Source organism: Salvelinus fontinalis, chromosome 8 (genome assembly GCF_029448725.1).
Source record: "Salvelinus fontinalis isolate EN_2023a chromosome 8, ASM2944872v1, whole genome shotgun sequence".
Classification (NCBI taxonomy): Eukaryota; Metazoa; Chordata; class Actinopteri; order Salmoniformes; family Salmonidae; genus Salvelinus; species Salvelinus fontinalis.
This window is the reverse complement of record NC_074672.1, coordinates 44623345-44637155: the sequence shown is the minus strand read 5'-3', so window position 1 is coordinate 44637155 and position 13811 is coordinate 44623345. Positions and strand designations below refer to the sequence as shown.

Here is a 13811-nt window from a genome sequence, read left to right as displayed (position 1 = left end):
CACTGCGCCACCCGGGAGGCGCATTAAATTAGCATATAATGTTTTCATACCCTACATTACTCATCTCATACGTACATGCTGTACTCTATATACCATCTACTGCATCTTGCCTATGCCGCTCGGCCAACGCTCATCCACATATTTATATGTACATATTCTTATTCATTCCTTTACACTTGAGTGTATAAGGTAGTTGTTGTGAAATTGTTAGATTACTTGTTAGATATTACTGCACGGTCAGAACTAGAAGCTCAAGCATTTCGCTACACTTAACATCTGCTAACCATGTGTATGGGACCAATAACATTTGATTTGATTTATATCGACATAACCTGAAAGGCTGCTCAGCAAGGAAGAAGCCACTGCTCCAAAACCGCCATAAAAAAGCCAGACTACAGTTTGCAACTGCACATGGGGACAAAGATCGTACTTTTTGGAGAAATGTCCTCTGGTCTGATGAAACAAAAATATAACTATTTGGCCATAATGACCACCGTTATGTTTGGAGGGAAAAGGGGGAGGCTTGCAAGCCGAAGAACACCATCCCAACCGTGAAGCACGGGGGTGGCAGCATCATGTTGTGGAGGTGCTTTGCTGCAGGAGGGACTGGTGCACTTCACAAAATAGATGGCATCATGAGGGATGAAAATTATGTGGGTATATTGAAGCAACATCTCAAGACATCAGTCAGGAAGTTAAAGCTTGGTCGCAAATGGGTCTTCCAAATGGACAATGTCCCCAAGCATACTTCCAAAGTTGTGGGAAAATGGCTTAAGGACAACAAAGTCAAGGTATTAGAGTGGCCATCACAAAGCCCTGACCTTAATCCCATAGAAGATGTGTGGGCAGAACTGAAAAAGAGTGTGTGAGCAAGGAGGCCTAGAAACCTGACTCAGTTACACCAGCTCTGTCAGGAGGAATTGTCCAAAATTCACCCAACTTATTGTGGGAAGCTTTTGGAAGGCTACCTGAAACGTTTGACCCAAGTTAAACAATTTAAAGGCAATGCTCCCAAATACTAACTGGGTGTATGCAAACTTCTGTCCCACTGGGAATGTGATGAAAGAAATAAAAGCTGAAATAAATAATTCTCTCTACTTATATTCTGACATTTCACATTCTTAAAATAAAGTGGTGATCCTAACTGACCTAAAACAGGGAATTTTTACTAGGATTAAATATCAGGAATTGTGAAAAACTGAGTTTAAATGTATTGGGCTAAGGAGTATGTAAACGTTTGACTTCAACTGTAGGTAGGGCTGGCAAAATTACAATATAACCGTGTAACCGATGGTTATGAATGAAGACTGTCATAACCGTACATTTTTTTGGCGGTTGAACGAACAGCTGACTGAATGACCACAATGCAGCCGCAGCACACATAGAAAGAGAATGAATGAAACAGGCTTGTTTATAACCTCTAACCCTGGCAATTTGACTGGTAAACTCATGGGTACATTCACAATGGCTGCCTGGTATGGCGATGCAATCATTTCCATGGTAATGTAGAATGTTCATTTAAATTATACTAACTGATGTGGCTCATGCAATGGAATGGACTTTTTGCAATGTCAGTTGAGTTGAATCGTAGCACATATTTTAGCAATGGCCATCAGTCCATCCATTATGCCATCGTTGACTTGAATGGGGACGCCCGTTCTATTCAAGTTACAATGTATATTGGCCACGTACACAGGATACAACAGGTGTAAAACAGTACAGTGAAATCCTTACATTCAGAGCTGTTTCCCAACAATACATTGATACCACTATAGATAGTAATAGTAAGTAGAAAAATATTTAAAGAAGGAATAAAAATTAAAAAAGAACTACGATGAGTTAAAGAAACACGAGAATAATAATATATACAGGTCAGTACCAGTACCTTATTCAACATGCAGGGGTACCAGAGTGGTTGTATATACAGGTCAGTACCAGTACCTTATTCAATGTGCAGGGGTACTGGAGTGGTTGTATATACAGGTCAGTACCTTATTCAACATGCAGGGGTACTGGAGTGGTTGTATATACAGGTCAGTACCAGTACCTTATTCAGTGTCCAGGGGTACTAGAGTGGTTGTATATACAGGTCAGTACCAGTACCTTACTCAACATGCAGGGGTACTGGAGTGAGTGAGGTGGGTTTATAAATAAAAAAGTGACAGGTAGTAGGATATACAGGGCTAAAAATTGTCTGATAGTAGGAATATATAAATACTTATGGTAATATTTTGTATTTTTTGAACTAGGCAATTCAGTTAAGAACAAATTCTCATTTACAATATCGCCCTACACCGGCCAAACCCGGACGACGCTGGGCCAACTGTGCACCGCCCTATGGGACTCCCAATCACGGCCGGATGTGATTCAGCCTGGATTCAAACCAGGGAATGTAGTGACGCCTCTTGCACTGAGATGCAGTGCCTTAGACAGCTGCGCCACTCAGGAGCCTCAATATACAAATGGTAATATATACATGTAAAAGTAATGGATACTAATGGTAATGGAATTCAATAATCAATGGACAGCAGCGTGATGGAGTAATACAGCTAATCAATAATCATTTTAGCAGCAGCTTAGGTTGTGTTTGAGTGTGTTGTGACCTGTGGATGGACATAGAGTCTGTGTGGATAGTCTGTGGGAGAGGGAGAGCAGTAGTTGTTAAGCCATTTAACAGTCTTATGGCTAGAGGATAGAAGCTGTTTAGGAGTCTGTTGGTCTGAGCCTTGATGCACCGGTACCGCCTGCCGGATGGAGAACAGTCCATGTCTCGGGTGGCTGGAAGCTTTGGCAATTTTTCGGGTCTTTCTCAGACACCGCCTGGCATGTACATCCTGTATGGCTGGGAGCTTGCTCCTAGTGATACGCTGGGCCATCTGCACCAACCTCTGTCGGACCATCCGGTCGCAGGCGGTGCAGTTGCCATACCAGATGTTGATACAACCAGTCAGGATGCCCTCAATGGTGAATCTGTAAAAGTTCCTGAGGATCTGGCGGACCATGCCAAATCGTTTCAGCCTCCTGAGGGAGAAGAGGCATTGCCGTGCATTCTTCACGACTGTTCTGCTGTGACAGGACCATGTGAGAACCGAGGAACTTGAAGCTCTTGACCCTCTCCACTGCTGACCTGTCGATGGGAGTGTGCACTCCAACTGTTTCCTGTAGTCCACGATCAGATCCTTGGTCTTGCTGAAGTTGAGGGAGAGGTTATTGTCCTGGCTCCACACTTCCAGTTCTCTGTAGGTTGGCTCATCACCCTTGACGACTTAGGCCTACCACTGTCGTGTCGTCAGCAAACTTGATGATTGAGTTGGAGACATGCCTGGCCACACAGTCATGAGTAAACAGGGAGTACAGGATGGTGTTAAGCACACACCCCTGTGGGGCCACCCGTGTTGAGGGTTAGCGTGGCGGAGGTGATGTTGCCTACTCTAACCACCTGGGGTTGGCCCGTCAGAAATTCCAGGAACCAGTGAACTGGTGTGGGTTCTGGGTGTCTGGAGTGGGTTCTGGGTGTCCGGGGTGGGTTCTGGGTGTCTGGAGTGGGTTCTGGGTGTCTGGGGTGGGTTCTGGGTGTCTGGAGTGGGTTCTGGGTGTCTGGAGTGGGTTCTGGGTGTCTGGGTTGGGTTCTGGGTGTCTGGAGTGGGTTCTGGGTGTCTGGGGTGGGTTCTGGGTGTCTGGAGTGGGTTCTGGGTGTCTGGGGTGGGTTCTGGGTGTCTGGAGTGGGTTCTGGGTGTCTGGAGTGGGTTCTGGGTGTCTGGGGTGGGTTCTGGGTGTCTGGAGTGGGTTCTGGGTGTCTGGAGTGGGTTATGGGTGTCTGGAGTGGGTTCTGGGTGTCTGGGGTGGGTTCTGGGTGTCTGGAGTGGGTTCTGGGTGTCTGGAGTGGGTTCTGGGAGTCTGGAATGATGGAGGTCATGTGTGTCATGACCAGCCTTTCAAAGCACTTCATGATTCATTCATATTCATTCTATTTACAATATATGTCAGCACATACAGTCAGGAGCGGGGGGAGAGGAGAAAATGTGTGTAAAAAAAGAAGATAATAATTTGCTATTCAGTTGAGTTGAATCAACAGATCTAAAATTCCCAGAATATCGCAGCCCTAGCTGTATTAAAGGTCAACCAATAGAGGCCAAGTATTTGAGTGCATGCATCCTCCAAAGACGGAGAGGGACAGCTCACGGCTTGATCAGAGGAAGGTGATTGGTTGATGGTCGATGACGAGTCTGGTGACGATCATGTACAGGGCTACTCTGGGAACCAGCCTGAGTGGTGTAGCCACTGCACTTCTCCTTCACAATGTGTAGTACCCACTTGGGTGACACCTCAGTAGCTCTGGGTGCCAGAAACCACACACAGTTCAGAGTAGTAGCCAGTCATCTTCACGAGGAGTCCTCTGCATCAACAGCTTTGGGCGCCAGAAACCACACACAGTTCAGAGTAGTAGCCAGTCATCTTCACGAGGAGTCCTCTGCCTCAGCAGCTCTGGGCGCCAGAAACCACACACAGTTCAGAGTAGTAGCCAGTCGTCTTCACGAGGAGTCCTCTGCCTCAGCAGCTCTGGGCGCCAGAAACCACACACAGTTCAGAGTAGTAGCCAGTCGTCTTCACAAGGAGTCCTCTGCCTCAGCAGCTCTGGGCGCCAGAAACCACACACAGTTCAGAGTAGTAGCCAGTCATCCTCACTATGAGCCCTCTGCCTCAGCAGCTCTGCGCACCAGAAAGCTCACCACACACAGTTCAGAGTAGTAGCCAGTCATCCTCACTATGAGCCCTCTGCCTCAGCAGCTCTGCGCACCAGAAAGCTCACCACACACAGTTCAGAATAGTAGCCAGTTGTCCTCACTATGAGCCCTCTGCCTCAGCAGCTCTGCGCACCAGAAAGCTCACCACACACAGTTCAGAATAGTAGCCAGTCGTCCTCACTATGAGCCCTCTGCCTCAGCAGCTCTGCGCACCAGAAAGCTCACCACACACAGTTCAGAGTAGTAGCCAGTCGTCCTCACTATGAGCCCCATGCCTCAGCAGCTCTGCGCACCAGAAAGCTCACCACACACAGTTCAGAATAGTAGCCAGTCGTCCTCACTATGAGCCCTCTGCCTCAGCAGCTCTGCACACCAGAAAGCTCACCACACACAGTTCAGAATAGTAGCCAGTCGTCCTCACTATGAGCCCCATGCCTCAGCAGCTCTGCACACCAGAAAGCTCACCACACACAGTTCAGAATAGTAGCCAGTCGTCCTCACTATGAGCCCTCTGCCTCAGCAGCTCTGCGCACCAGAAAGCTCACCACACACAGTTCAGAATAGTAGCCAGTCGTCCTCACTATGAGCCCTCTGCCTCAGCAGCTCTGCGCACCAGAAAGCTCACCACACACAGTTCAGAATAGTAGCCAGTCGTCCTCACTATGAGCCCCATGCCTCAGCAGCTCTGCGCACCAGAAAGCTCACCACACACAGTTCAGAGTAGTAGCCAGTCGTCCTCACTATGAGCCCCTCTGCCTCAGCAGCTCTGCACACCAGAAAGCTCACCACACACAGTTCAGAGTAGTAGCCAGTCGTCCTCACTATGAGCCCCTCTGCCTCAGCAGCTCTGCGCACCAGAAAGCTCACCACACACAGTTCAGAATAGTAGCCAGTCGTCCTCACTATGAGCCCCATGCCTCAGCAGCTCTGCGCACCAGAAAGCTCACCACACACAGTTCAGAATAGTAGCCAGTCGTCCTCACTATGAGCCCTCTGCCTCAGCACTGCATTCCTCTACTGCATCTCCCATTCCTCTCAGTTGACACTTCAATTGATATTTTCAAAAGATCAGGAATTAGCAGCCAGGTGAAACAAAAAAAGCTGGCACAGTGTCCAGATGCATCATTCGAACAAAAACAATTTGCCATCTACTAGCTAGGTAGCTAGTTAGCCAAGCCGAAAAGAGTACTTGACACCAATGACCTCTTTCACTCAGTAGTACTCAACACTAATGACCTCTTCCACTCAGTAGTACTCAACACCAATAACCTCTTCCACTCAGTAGTACTCAACACCAATAACCTCTTCCACTCAATAGTACTCAACACCAATAACCTCTTCCACTCAGTAGTACTCAACACCAATGATCTCTTCCACTCATTAGTACTCAACACCAATAACCTCTTCCACTCAGTAGTACTCAACACCAATAACCTCTTCCACTCAGTAGTACTCAACACCAATGACCTCTTCCACTCAGTAGTACTCAACACCAATAACCTCTTCCACTCAGTAGTACTCAACACCAATTACCTCTTCCACTCAGTAGTACTCAACACCAATTACCTCTTCCACTCAGTAGTACTCAACACCAATGACCTCTTCCACTCAGTAGTACTCAACACCAATAACCTCTTCCACTCAGTAGTACTCAACACCAATGACCTCTTCCACTCAGTAGTACTCAACACCAATTACCTCTTCCACTCAGTAGTACTCAACACCAATGACCTCTTCCACTCAGTAGTACTCAACACCAATAACCTCTTCCACTCAGTAGTACTCAACACCAATAACCTCTTCCACTCAGTAGTACTAGATGTTCAGGAGTCTTATGGCTTGGGGGTAGAATCTGTTTAGAAGCCTCTTGGACCTAGACTTGGCACTACGGTACCGCTTGCCGTGCGGTAGCAGAGAGAACAGTCTATGACTAGGGCGGCCGGAGTCTTTGACAATTTTTAGGGCCTTCCTCTGACACCGCTTGGTATAGAGGTCCTGGATGGCAGGAAGCTTTGTCCCAGTGATGTACTGGGCTGTACGCACTACCCTCTGAAGTGCCTTGTGTTCGGAGGCCGAGCAAGTTCCATACCAGGCAGTGATGCAACCAGTCAGGATGCTCTCAATGGTGCAGCTGTAGAACCTTTTGAGGATCTTTTGAGGACCCATGACAAATCTTTTCAGTCTCCTGAGGGGGAATAGGCTTTGTCGTGCCCTCTTCACGACTGTCTTGGTGTGCTTGGACCATGTTTGTTTGTTGGTGATGTGGACACCAAGGAACTTGAAGCTCTCAACCTACTCCACTACAGCCCCGTCGATGAGCATACTCAGACATCTTTTTCCTGTAGTCCACAATCATCTCTTTTGTCTTGATCACGTTGAGGGAGAGGTTGTTGTCCTGGCACCACACAGACAGGTCTCTGACCTCCTCTCTATAGGCTGACTCGGCGTTGTCGGTGATCAGGCCTACCACTGTTGTGTCATCGGCAAACTTAATGATGGTGTTGGAGTCGTGCCTGGCCGTGCAGTCATGAGTGAACAGAGAGTACAGGAGGGGACTGCACCCCTAGAGGGTTGCGGATCAGCGTGGTGGATGTGTTGTTACCTACCCTTACCACCTGGGGAGCGGTCCATCAGGAAGTCCAGGATCCAGTTGCAGAGGGAGGTGTTTAGTCCCAGGGTCCTTAGCTTTTTGATGAGCTTTGAGGGCACTATGGTGTTGAACGCTGAGCTGTAGTCAATGAATCTTATTCTCACATAGGTGTTCCTTTTGTCTAGGGGGGAAAGGGCAGTGTGGAGTGCAATAGAGATTGCATCATCTGTGGATCTGTTAGGGCGCTATGCTAATTGGCGTTGGTCTAGGGTTTCTGGGATAATGGTGTTGATGTGAGCCATGATCAGCCTTTCAAAGCACTTCATGGCTACAGACGTGAGTGCTACGGGTTGGTAGTCATTTAGGCAGGTTACCTTAGAGTTCTTGGGCACAGGGACTATGGTGGTATTACAGACTCAGACAGGGAGAGGTTGAAAATGTCAGTGAAGACACTTGCCAGTTGGTCAGCGCATGCTCGCAGTACACGTCCTGGTAATCCGTCTGGCCCTGCTGACCTGTTTAAAGGTCTTACTCACATCGACTGCGCAGAGCGTGATCACACAGTCTTCCGGAACAGCTGGTGCTCTCATGCATGTTTCAGTGTTATTTGCCTCGAAGCGAGTATAAATGTAGTTTAGCTCGTCTGGTAGGCTCGTGTCAGTGGGCAGCTCTCGGCTGTGCTTCCCGGAACATATTCCAGTCTGAGCTAGCAAAACAGTCTTGTAGCTTAGCCTCTGCTTCATCTGACCACTTTTTTATTGATCGAGTTACTAGTGCTTCCTGCTTTAATTTTTGCTTGTAAGCAGGATTTGCCAAATGGAGGGCGAGGGGGAGCTTTGTATGCATCTCTGTGTGTGGAGTAAATGTGGTCCAAAGTTTTTTTCCATCTGGTTGCACATTAAATTAACATGGTGATAGAAATTTGGTAAGACCGATTTAAGTTTCCCTGCATTAAAGTCCCCGGCCACTAGGAGCGCGCCTCTGGGTGAGCGTTTTCCTGTTTGCTTTTGGCTGAATATAGCTCAATGTGTGCGATCTTAGTGCTAGCATCAGTCTGTGGTGTATGTAGACAGCAAAGGAAAAATACAGATGAAAACTCTCTAGGCTGATTGTGTGGTCTACAGCTTATCATGAGATACTCTACCTCAGGTGAGCAAAACCTTGAGTCTTACTTAGAGATCGTGCACCAGCTGTTATTTACAAAAATACATAGAATATACAAAATCTAGTGAGTGATTCACTTCTCACTGTAGAGAGAGAGAGAGAATGAAAGAGAGAGAGAATGAGAGAGAGAGAGAGACAGAGACAGAGACAGAGAGAGAGAGAGAGAGAGAGTGAGAGAGAGAGAGAGAGAGAGAGAGAGAGAGAGAGAGAGAGAGAGAGAGAGAGAGAGAGAGAGAGAGAGAGAGAGAGAGAGAGAGAGAGAGAGAGAATGAGAGAATGAGAGAATGAGAGAATGAGAATCCTGGGGCCCTCAGACCTGTCTGACTGTCTGTCACTTTAGCCTTGACCTTATCAACCAGACTGTTGTCGTGTCTGCTCATCAACTATGAATCGTGGCATTTCTGTAGGCCAAATAACTGGATGGATCCTTAATACATGTGGAGAGTAGTGACGCTACGTAACAAATCCTGTGTAAACAACACTTAAATGAAGTTAAGAAGGGTATTTGGATAGTAGTAGATAGCTGACACCTGCAATCAGACCACCAGTAAGACCCCATCACTCTAGTGAAGAGTTGTTGATTAAATCATAACAGTCCAGGTCCTTGTTGTGCCATTTCTGGAGGAGATGCTCCACTTTATCCAAATGAGGTTGCTAGGCAATGGTTCTTCCTATTAAATGTAAATTCCATCCCTGCAGCATCAGTGATACCCAACCTCTCCTCCTCTCACTATCTCATAGACTGTCACTGTCATCTCTTGAAGGACTGCTGCGAATCACATAGAGTTACTCTGACAAAATAGAAGTGAACTAGCCTTAAGCTGCCAGACATCACACCGTATTCACGACCGGGATCGAGGCTAGGAGTGAATTAAATATATCCAGGCCATGGTCCACTCATATTGAGTCTAATCACTTGTTCTTAGACAGTTTCAGTACATCCCATGTCAAACTCAAAACTATAGTATATTGTTGTATACTGGGGGAAATAATTGCCTTTTCTGAAGACAACAAATTATTATATTCTATAGAAACTATTCCATTCCATGTGGTTTTGAGAGGATTTGGGACTTTTTAAAAACTGAGTTGATATCCCATAGCATCTTGACATCTAGCATCTTCCCACTTTAGGGGTGCGTCCTCTAGGCCCATCTCAACTGAGAGACACCATCATGTCATAGCCAATCGGCCTAATGTCCACAGGTACACTGTGTCGTGTCTGGCTCCTTGTGGAAAAAAACGAAACATTATTGCTTCAAACAGTGCACAGCTGGAGGACACATTTCATGAATCGTCGCCAAGGTCAAGGCAAGAAAACCCCCGAATAAGATGTCCATGCATCCAAAGACAGAGCACGGTAGCCTATTTCCTCCATAGGTGACCTGATCACTCAATACATGGTATAGCTGAACGACATGGATGCTTATTGTAGGGCTTTATAATCGAACTAAATATTGTGGACAGCACCGCAACCTAGAGTGACCGCGCCAATGAGCGCTCAGCCTCAAATCGCACGGAAAAATAGACGAACGCTTTCTATAGACAAAGCAACAGTATGAAATAGCCTATGAAACAATCATGCAGATTTGAAAAGGTGAGACATGACACTTATTTTCCATTGACTTTAACGATTATCCTATTATTAGCCTAGATATTTCATGATGCAATCGAGTAGCCTAATGCGTTGCTAGATGGAAAGAAAGGATTAAGAATCGTAAATGCCCTCCTTACCTTATTCAAAGTAGGACAGCAAAGGTATTTGTTCTCAAAAAAATTCCAAATTCACACATTTAGTAAGGCAAAGCTTCATTCAGGCACAACCTCCGAACCCAGCATCTCTCTGCGCGCAGAGATGCAAAATCACCGCGAGTTCCTTGGTGGAAAATGACATGCTGTGATGCGCGTAAAGTCTGACGCAGACAGAGACAGACACCAATGGTTCTCATAGGCAAGTTTAACGGACAATAACGGTCACTTTTACACACGTTAACGACATATTATTGTATTGCTTCATCAATCCAACACTGATATTGTCTATATTCTTTCTGAAAACGACTGTTAATATGGTTCCTTCCACGTGGTTAATATTGGCAGGACAACTCCCTGTATTTAGAGTTAACTATGGTGAAGTTTTTTGTTCTCCCCACCAAGATGCCTGACGCTGGTTTGAGTCATCCTCTTTTTCTTACGTCAGCCGATGTTTATATACCTATTTTAAAGCATCTAGTATGTTTCTGTCATAAAAGAAGAGTCGGGGGGGGGGCTGCTATTTGTCCCTGAGTGAGGGCAGTTAAAGTGATGCTGCATGTTGTTCAACACAACAGGGTCCAGTTGAAGTCGGAAGTTTACATACACCTTAGCCAAATACATTTAAATGCAGTTTTTCACAATTCCTGACATTTAATCCTAGTAAAATTCCCTGTTTTATGTCAGTTAGGATCACCACTTTATTTTAAGAATGTGAAATGTCAGAATAATAGTAGAGAGAATTATTTCTTTTTTCTTTTTTTCCAACACATTCCCAGTGGGTCAGAAGTTTACATACACTCAATTAGTATTTGGTAGCATTGCCTTTTAAATTGTTTAACTTGGGTCAAACGTTTCAGGTAGCCTTCCACAAGCTTCCCACAATAAGTTGGGTGAATTTTGGCCCATTCCTCCTGACAGAGCTGGTGTAACTGAGTCAGGTTTGTAGGCCTCCTTGCTCGCACACGCTTTTTCAGTTGTGCGCACAAATTTTCTATAGGATTGATGTCAGGGCTTTGTGATGGCCACTCCAATACCTTGACTTTGTTGTCCTTAAGCCATTTTGCCACAACTTTGGGGGTATGCTTGGTGTCATTGTCCATTTGGAAGACCCATTTGCGACCAAGCTTTAACTTCCTGACTGATGTCTTGAGATGTTGCTTCAATATATCCACATAATTTTCATACCTCGTGATGCCATCTATTTTGTGAAGTGCACCAGTCCTGAACGGTATGATGGCTGCGTGGTCCTATGGTGTTTATACTTGCGTACTATTGTTTATACAGATAAACGTGGTACCTTCAGGCGTTTGGAAATTGCTCCCAAGGATGAACCAGACTTGTGGAGGTCTACAATCTTTTTTCTGAGGTCTTGGCTGATTTCTTTTGATTTTCCCATGATGCCAAGCAAAGAGGCACTGAGTTTGAAGGTAGGCCTTGAAATACATCCACAAGTACACCTCGAATTGACTCAAATGATGTCAATTAGCCTATCAGAAGCTTCTAAAGCCATGACGTTGTGTATGTAAACTTCTGACCAACTGGAATTGTGATGCAGTGAATTATAAATGAAATAATCTGTCTGTAAACAATTGTTGGAAAAATGACTTGTGTCATGCAGAAAGTAGATGTGCTAACCGACTTGCCAAAACTATTGTTTGTTAACAAGAAATTTGTGGAGTGGTTGAAAAACGAGTTTTAATGACTCCAACCTAAGTGTATGTAAACTTCCATCTTCAACTGTAGGTAACAGATTGTTTTGCTGTTGTCACAAAGCTGAAATTAAATGAAGCAGGAGCCTCTTAAACTCACAGATACAGGTGTCAACACTTGGCTATAATAATGACACAAACTAGGTGTGGAATTTTGCACCCCTGTCAAACACTTTGACAAAAAATAAATGTCATGTTCAATTAGTGTTTGTTAATATGCACACAGAATAGTTTGAATATTCAAATGTACAATTACACCTACTGCATGCCATTATCTAATGTCCAAGAAACATTCAAATCAATGGAACAAAATACATTGTTTCTATCAGTATTATTACTCGTAACTGCACGTTATGCGTGTGATTACTGGATATTATAACATGGCTGTGTGGCATGGCTTCATATGCTCGTCCAACAACGTCACAGTTCATTTCTGGCTGAGGACATACGATCACCGACGGACTATCTTCCAGACCTCCTGGCTGGTTCCTTCTTGGTCTCTCCTCTCTCTTCCACACCTCCTGGCTGGTTCCTTCCTGGTCTCTCCTCTCTCTTTCAGACCTCCTGGCTGGTTCCTTCCTGGTCTCTCCTCTCTCTTCCAGACCTCCTGGCTGGTTCCTTCCTGGTCTTTCCTCTCTCTTCCAGACCTCCTGGCTGGTTCCTTCCTGGTCTCTCCTCTCTCTTCCAGACCTCCTGGCTGGTTCCTTCCTGGTCTCTCCTCTCTCTTCCAGACCTCCTGGCTGGTTCCTTCCTGGTCTCTCCTCTCTCTTCCAGACCTCCTGGCTGGTTCCTTCCTGGTCTCTCCTCTCTCTTCCAGACCTCCTGGCTGGTTCCTTCCTGGTCTCTCCTCTCTCTTCCAGACCTCCTGGCTGGTTCCTTCCTGGTCTCTCCTCTCTCTTCCAGACCTCCTGGCTGGTTCCTTCCTGGTCTCTCCTCTCTCTTCCAGACCTCCTGGCTGGTTCCTTCCTGGTCTCTCCTCTCTCTTCCAGACCTCCTGGCTGGTTCATTCCTGGTCTCTCCTCTCTCTTCCAGACCTCCTGGCTGGTTCCTTCCTGGTCTCTCCTCTCTCTTCCAGACCATTTCTTTAATTGCCTCCACGGCCCTTTTCGCTGCTGCTGAAGTCCTGCTCTATTGAGAGTAGCCGACACATTATTGCATGCTTTTCAAGGACATCTTTGGATGCACACTGCTTGTAATGTCTTTAGCAGCTGTGGACTGTAAAGACATTTAAAGTGATCCACTTTGGAACAGCAACACATCAATGTGTTTTTAAAAAATAAGAACACACAGACCTACAGTAGTCAATTCCTAGACACAAAGGGTGCCATTTTGTTGTTGTACTTTAGTGTCATCTGAGTTGGTGTACAGGTGGAAGAGTATCACTGAACACTTTAAAGCGAAATAGAGGATTTGGAACATGTGTTGCTCTTTGAAGGGATAGTTGGCAAACGGATCTTGTGAGGGATCCTCTTCCTTGAAATGGATCTTGTGAGGGATCCTCTTCCTTGAAATGGATCTTGTGAGGGATCCTCTTCCTTGAAATGGATCTTGTGAGGGATCCTCTTCCTTGAAATGGATCTTGTGAGGGATCCTCTTCCTTGTAATGGATCTTGTGAGGGAACTCTTCCTTGAAATGGATCTTGTGAGGGATCCTCTTCCTTGAAATGGATCTTGTGAGGGATCCTCTTGCTTGAAATGGATCTTGTGAGGGATCCTCTTCCTTGAAAGATACAATTATAAACACAAGTATTTGCCTTCTGTAGGGCAGACTGGAGATCCACTACCTCCCTGGGCATCCTGCCCCCTACTCCCTGAGCATCCTACCCCTTACTCCCTGGGTACCCTACCCCCTAC

At 45.9% G+C, this 13811-nt stretch overlaps 1 protein-coding gene across 1 annotated transcript in view; it reads right to left on the bottom strand.

The window, feature by feature from the left end:
• The window catches only part of LOC129861312 (sodium-dependent neutral amino acid transporter SLC6A17-like), a 52024-nt gene extending 41601 nt beyond the window's left edge, over nucleotides 1–10423 (bottom strand). Inside the window, exon 1 of the mRNA XM_055932623.1 lies at nucleotides 10231–10423. The gene's annotated coding sequence lies outside the window, so the exon portion shown is untranslated. The remainder of the gene's footprint in view (nucleotides 1–10230) is intronic.
• Nucleotides 10424–13811: the final 3388 nt, after the last annotated feature.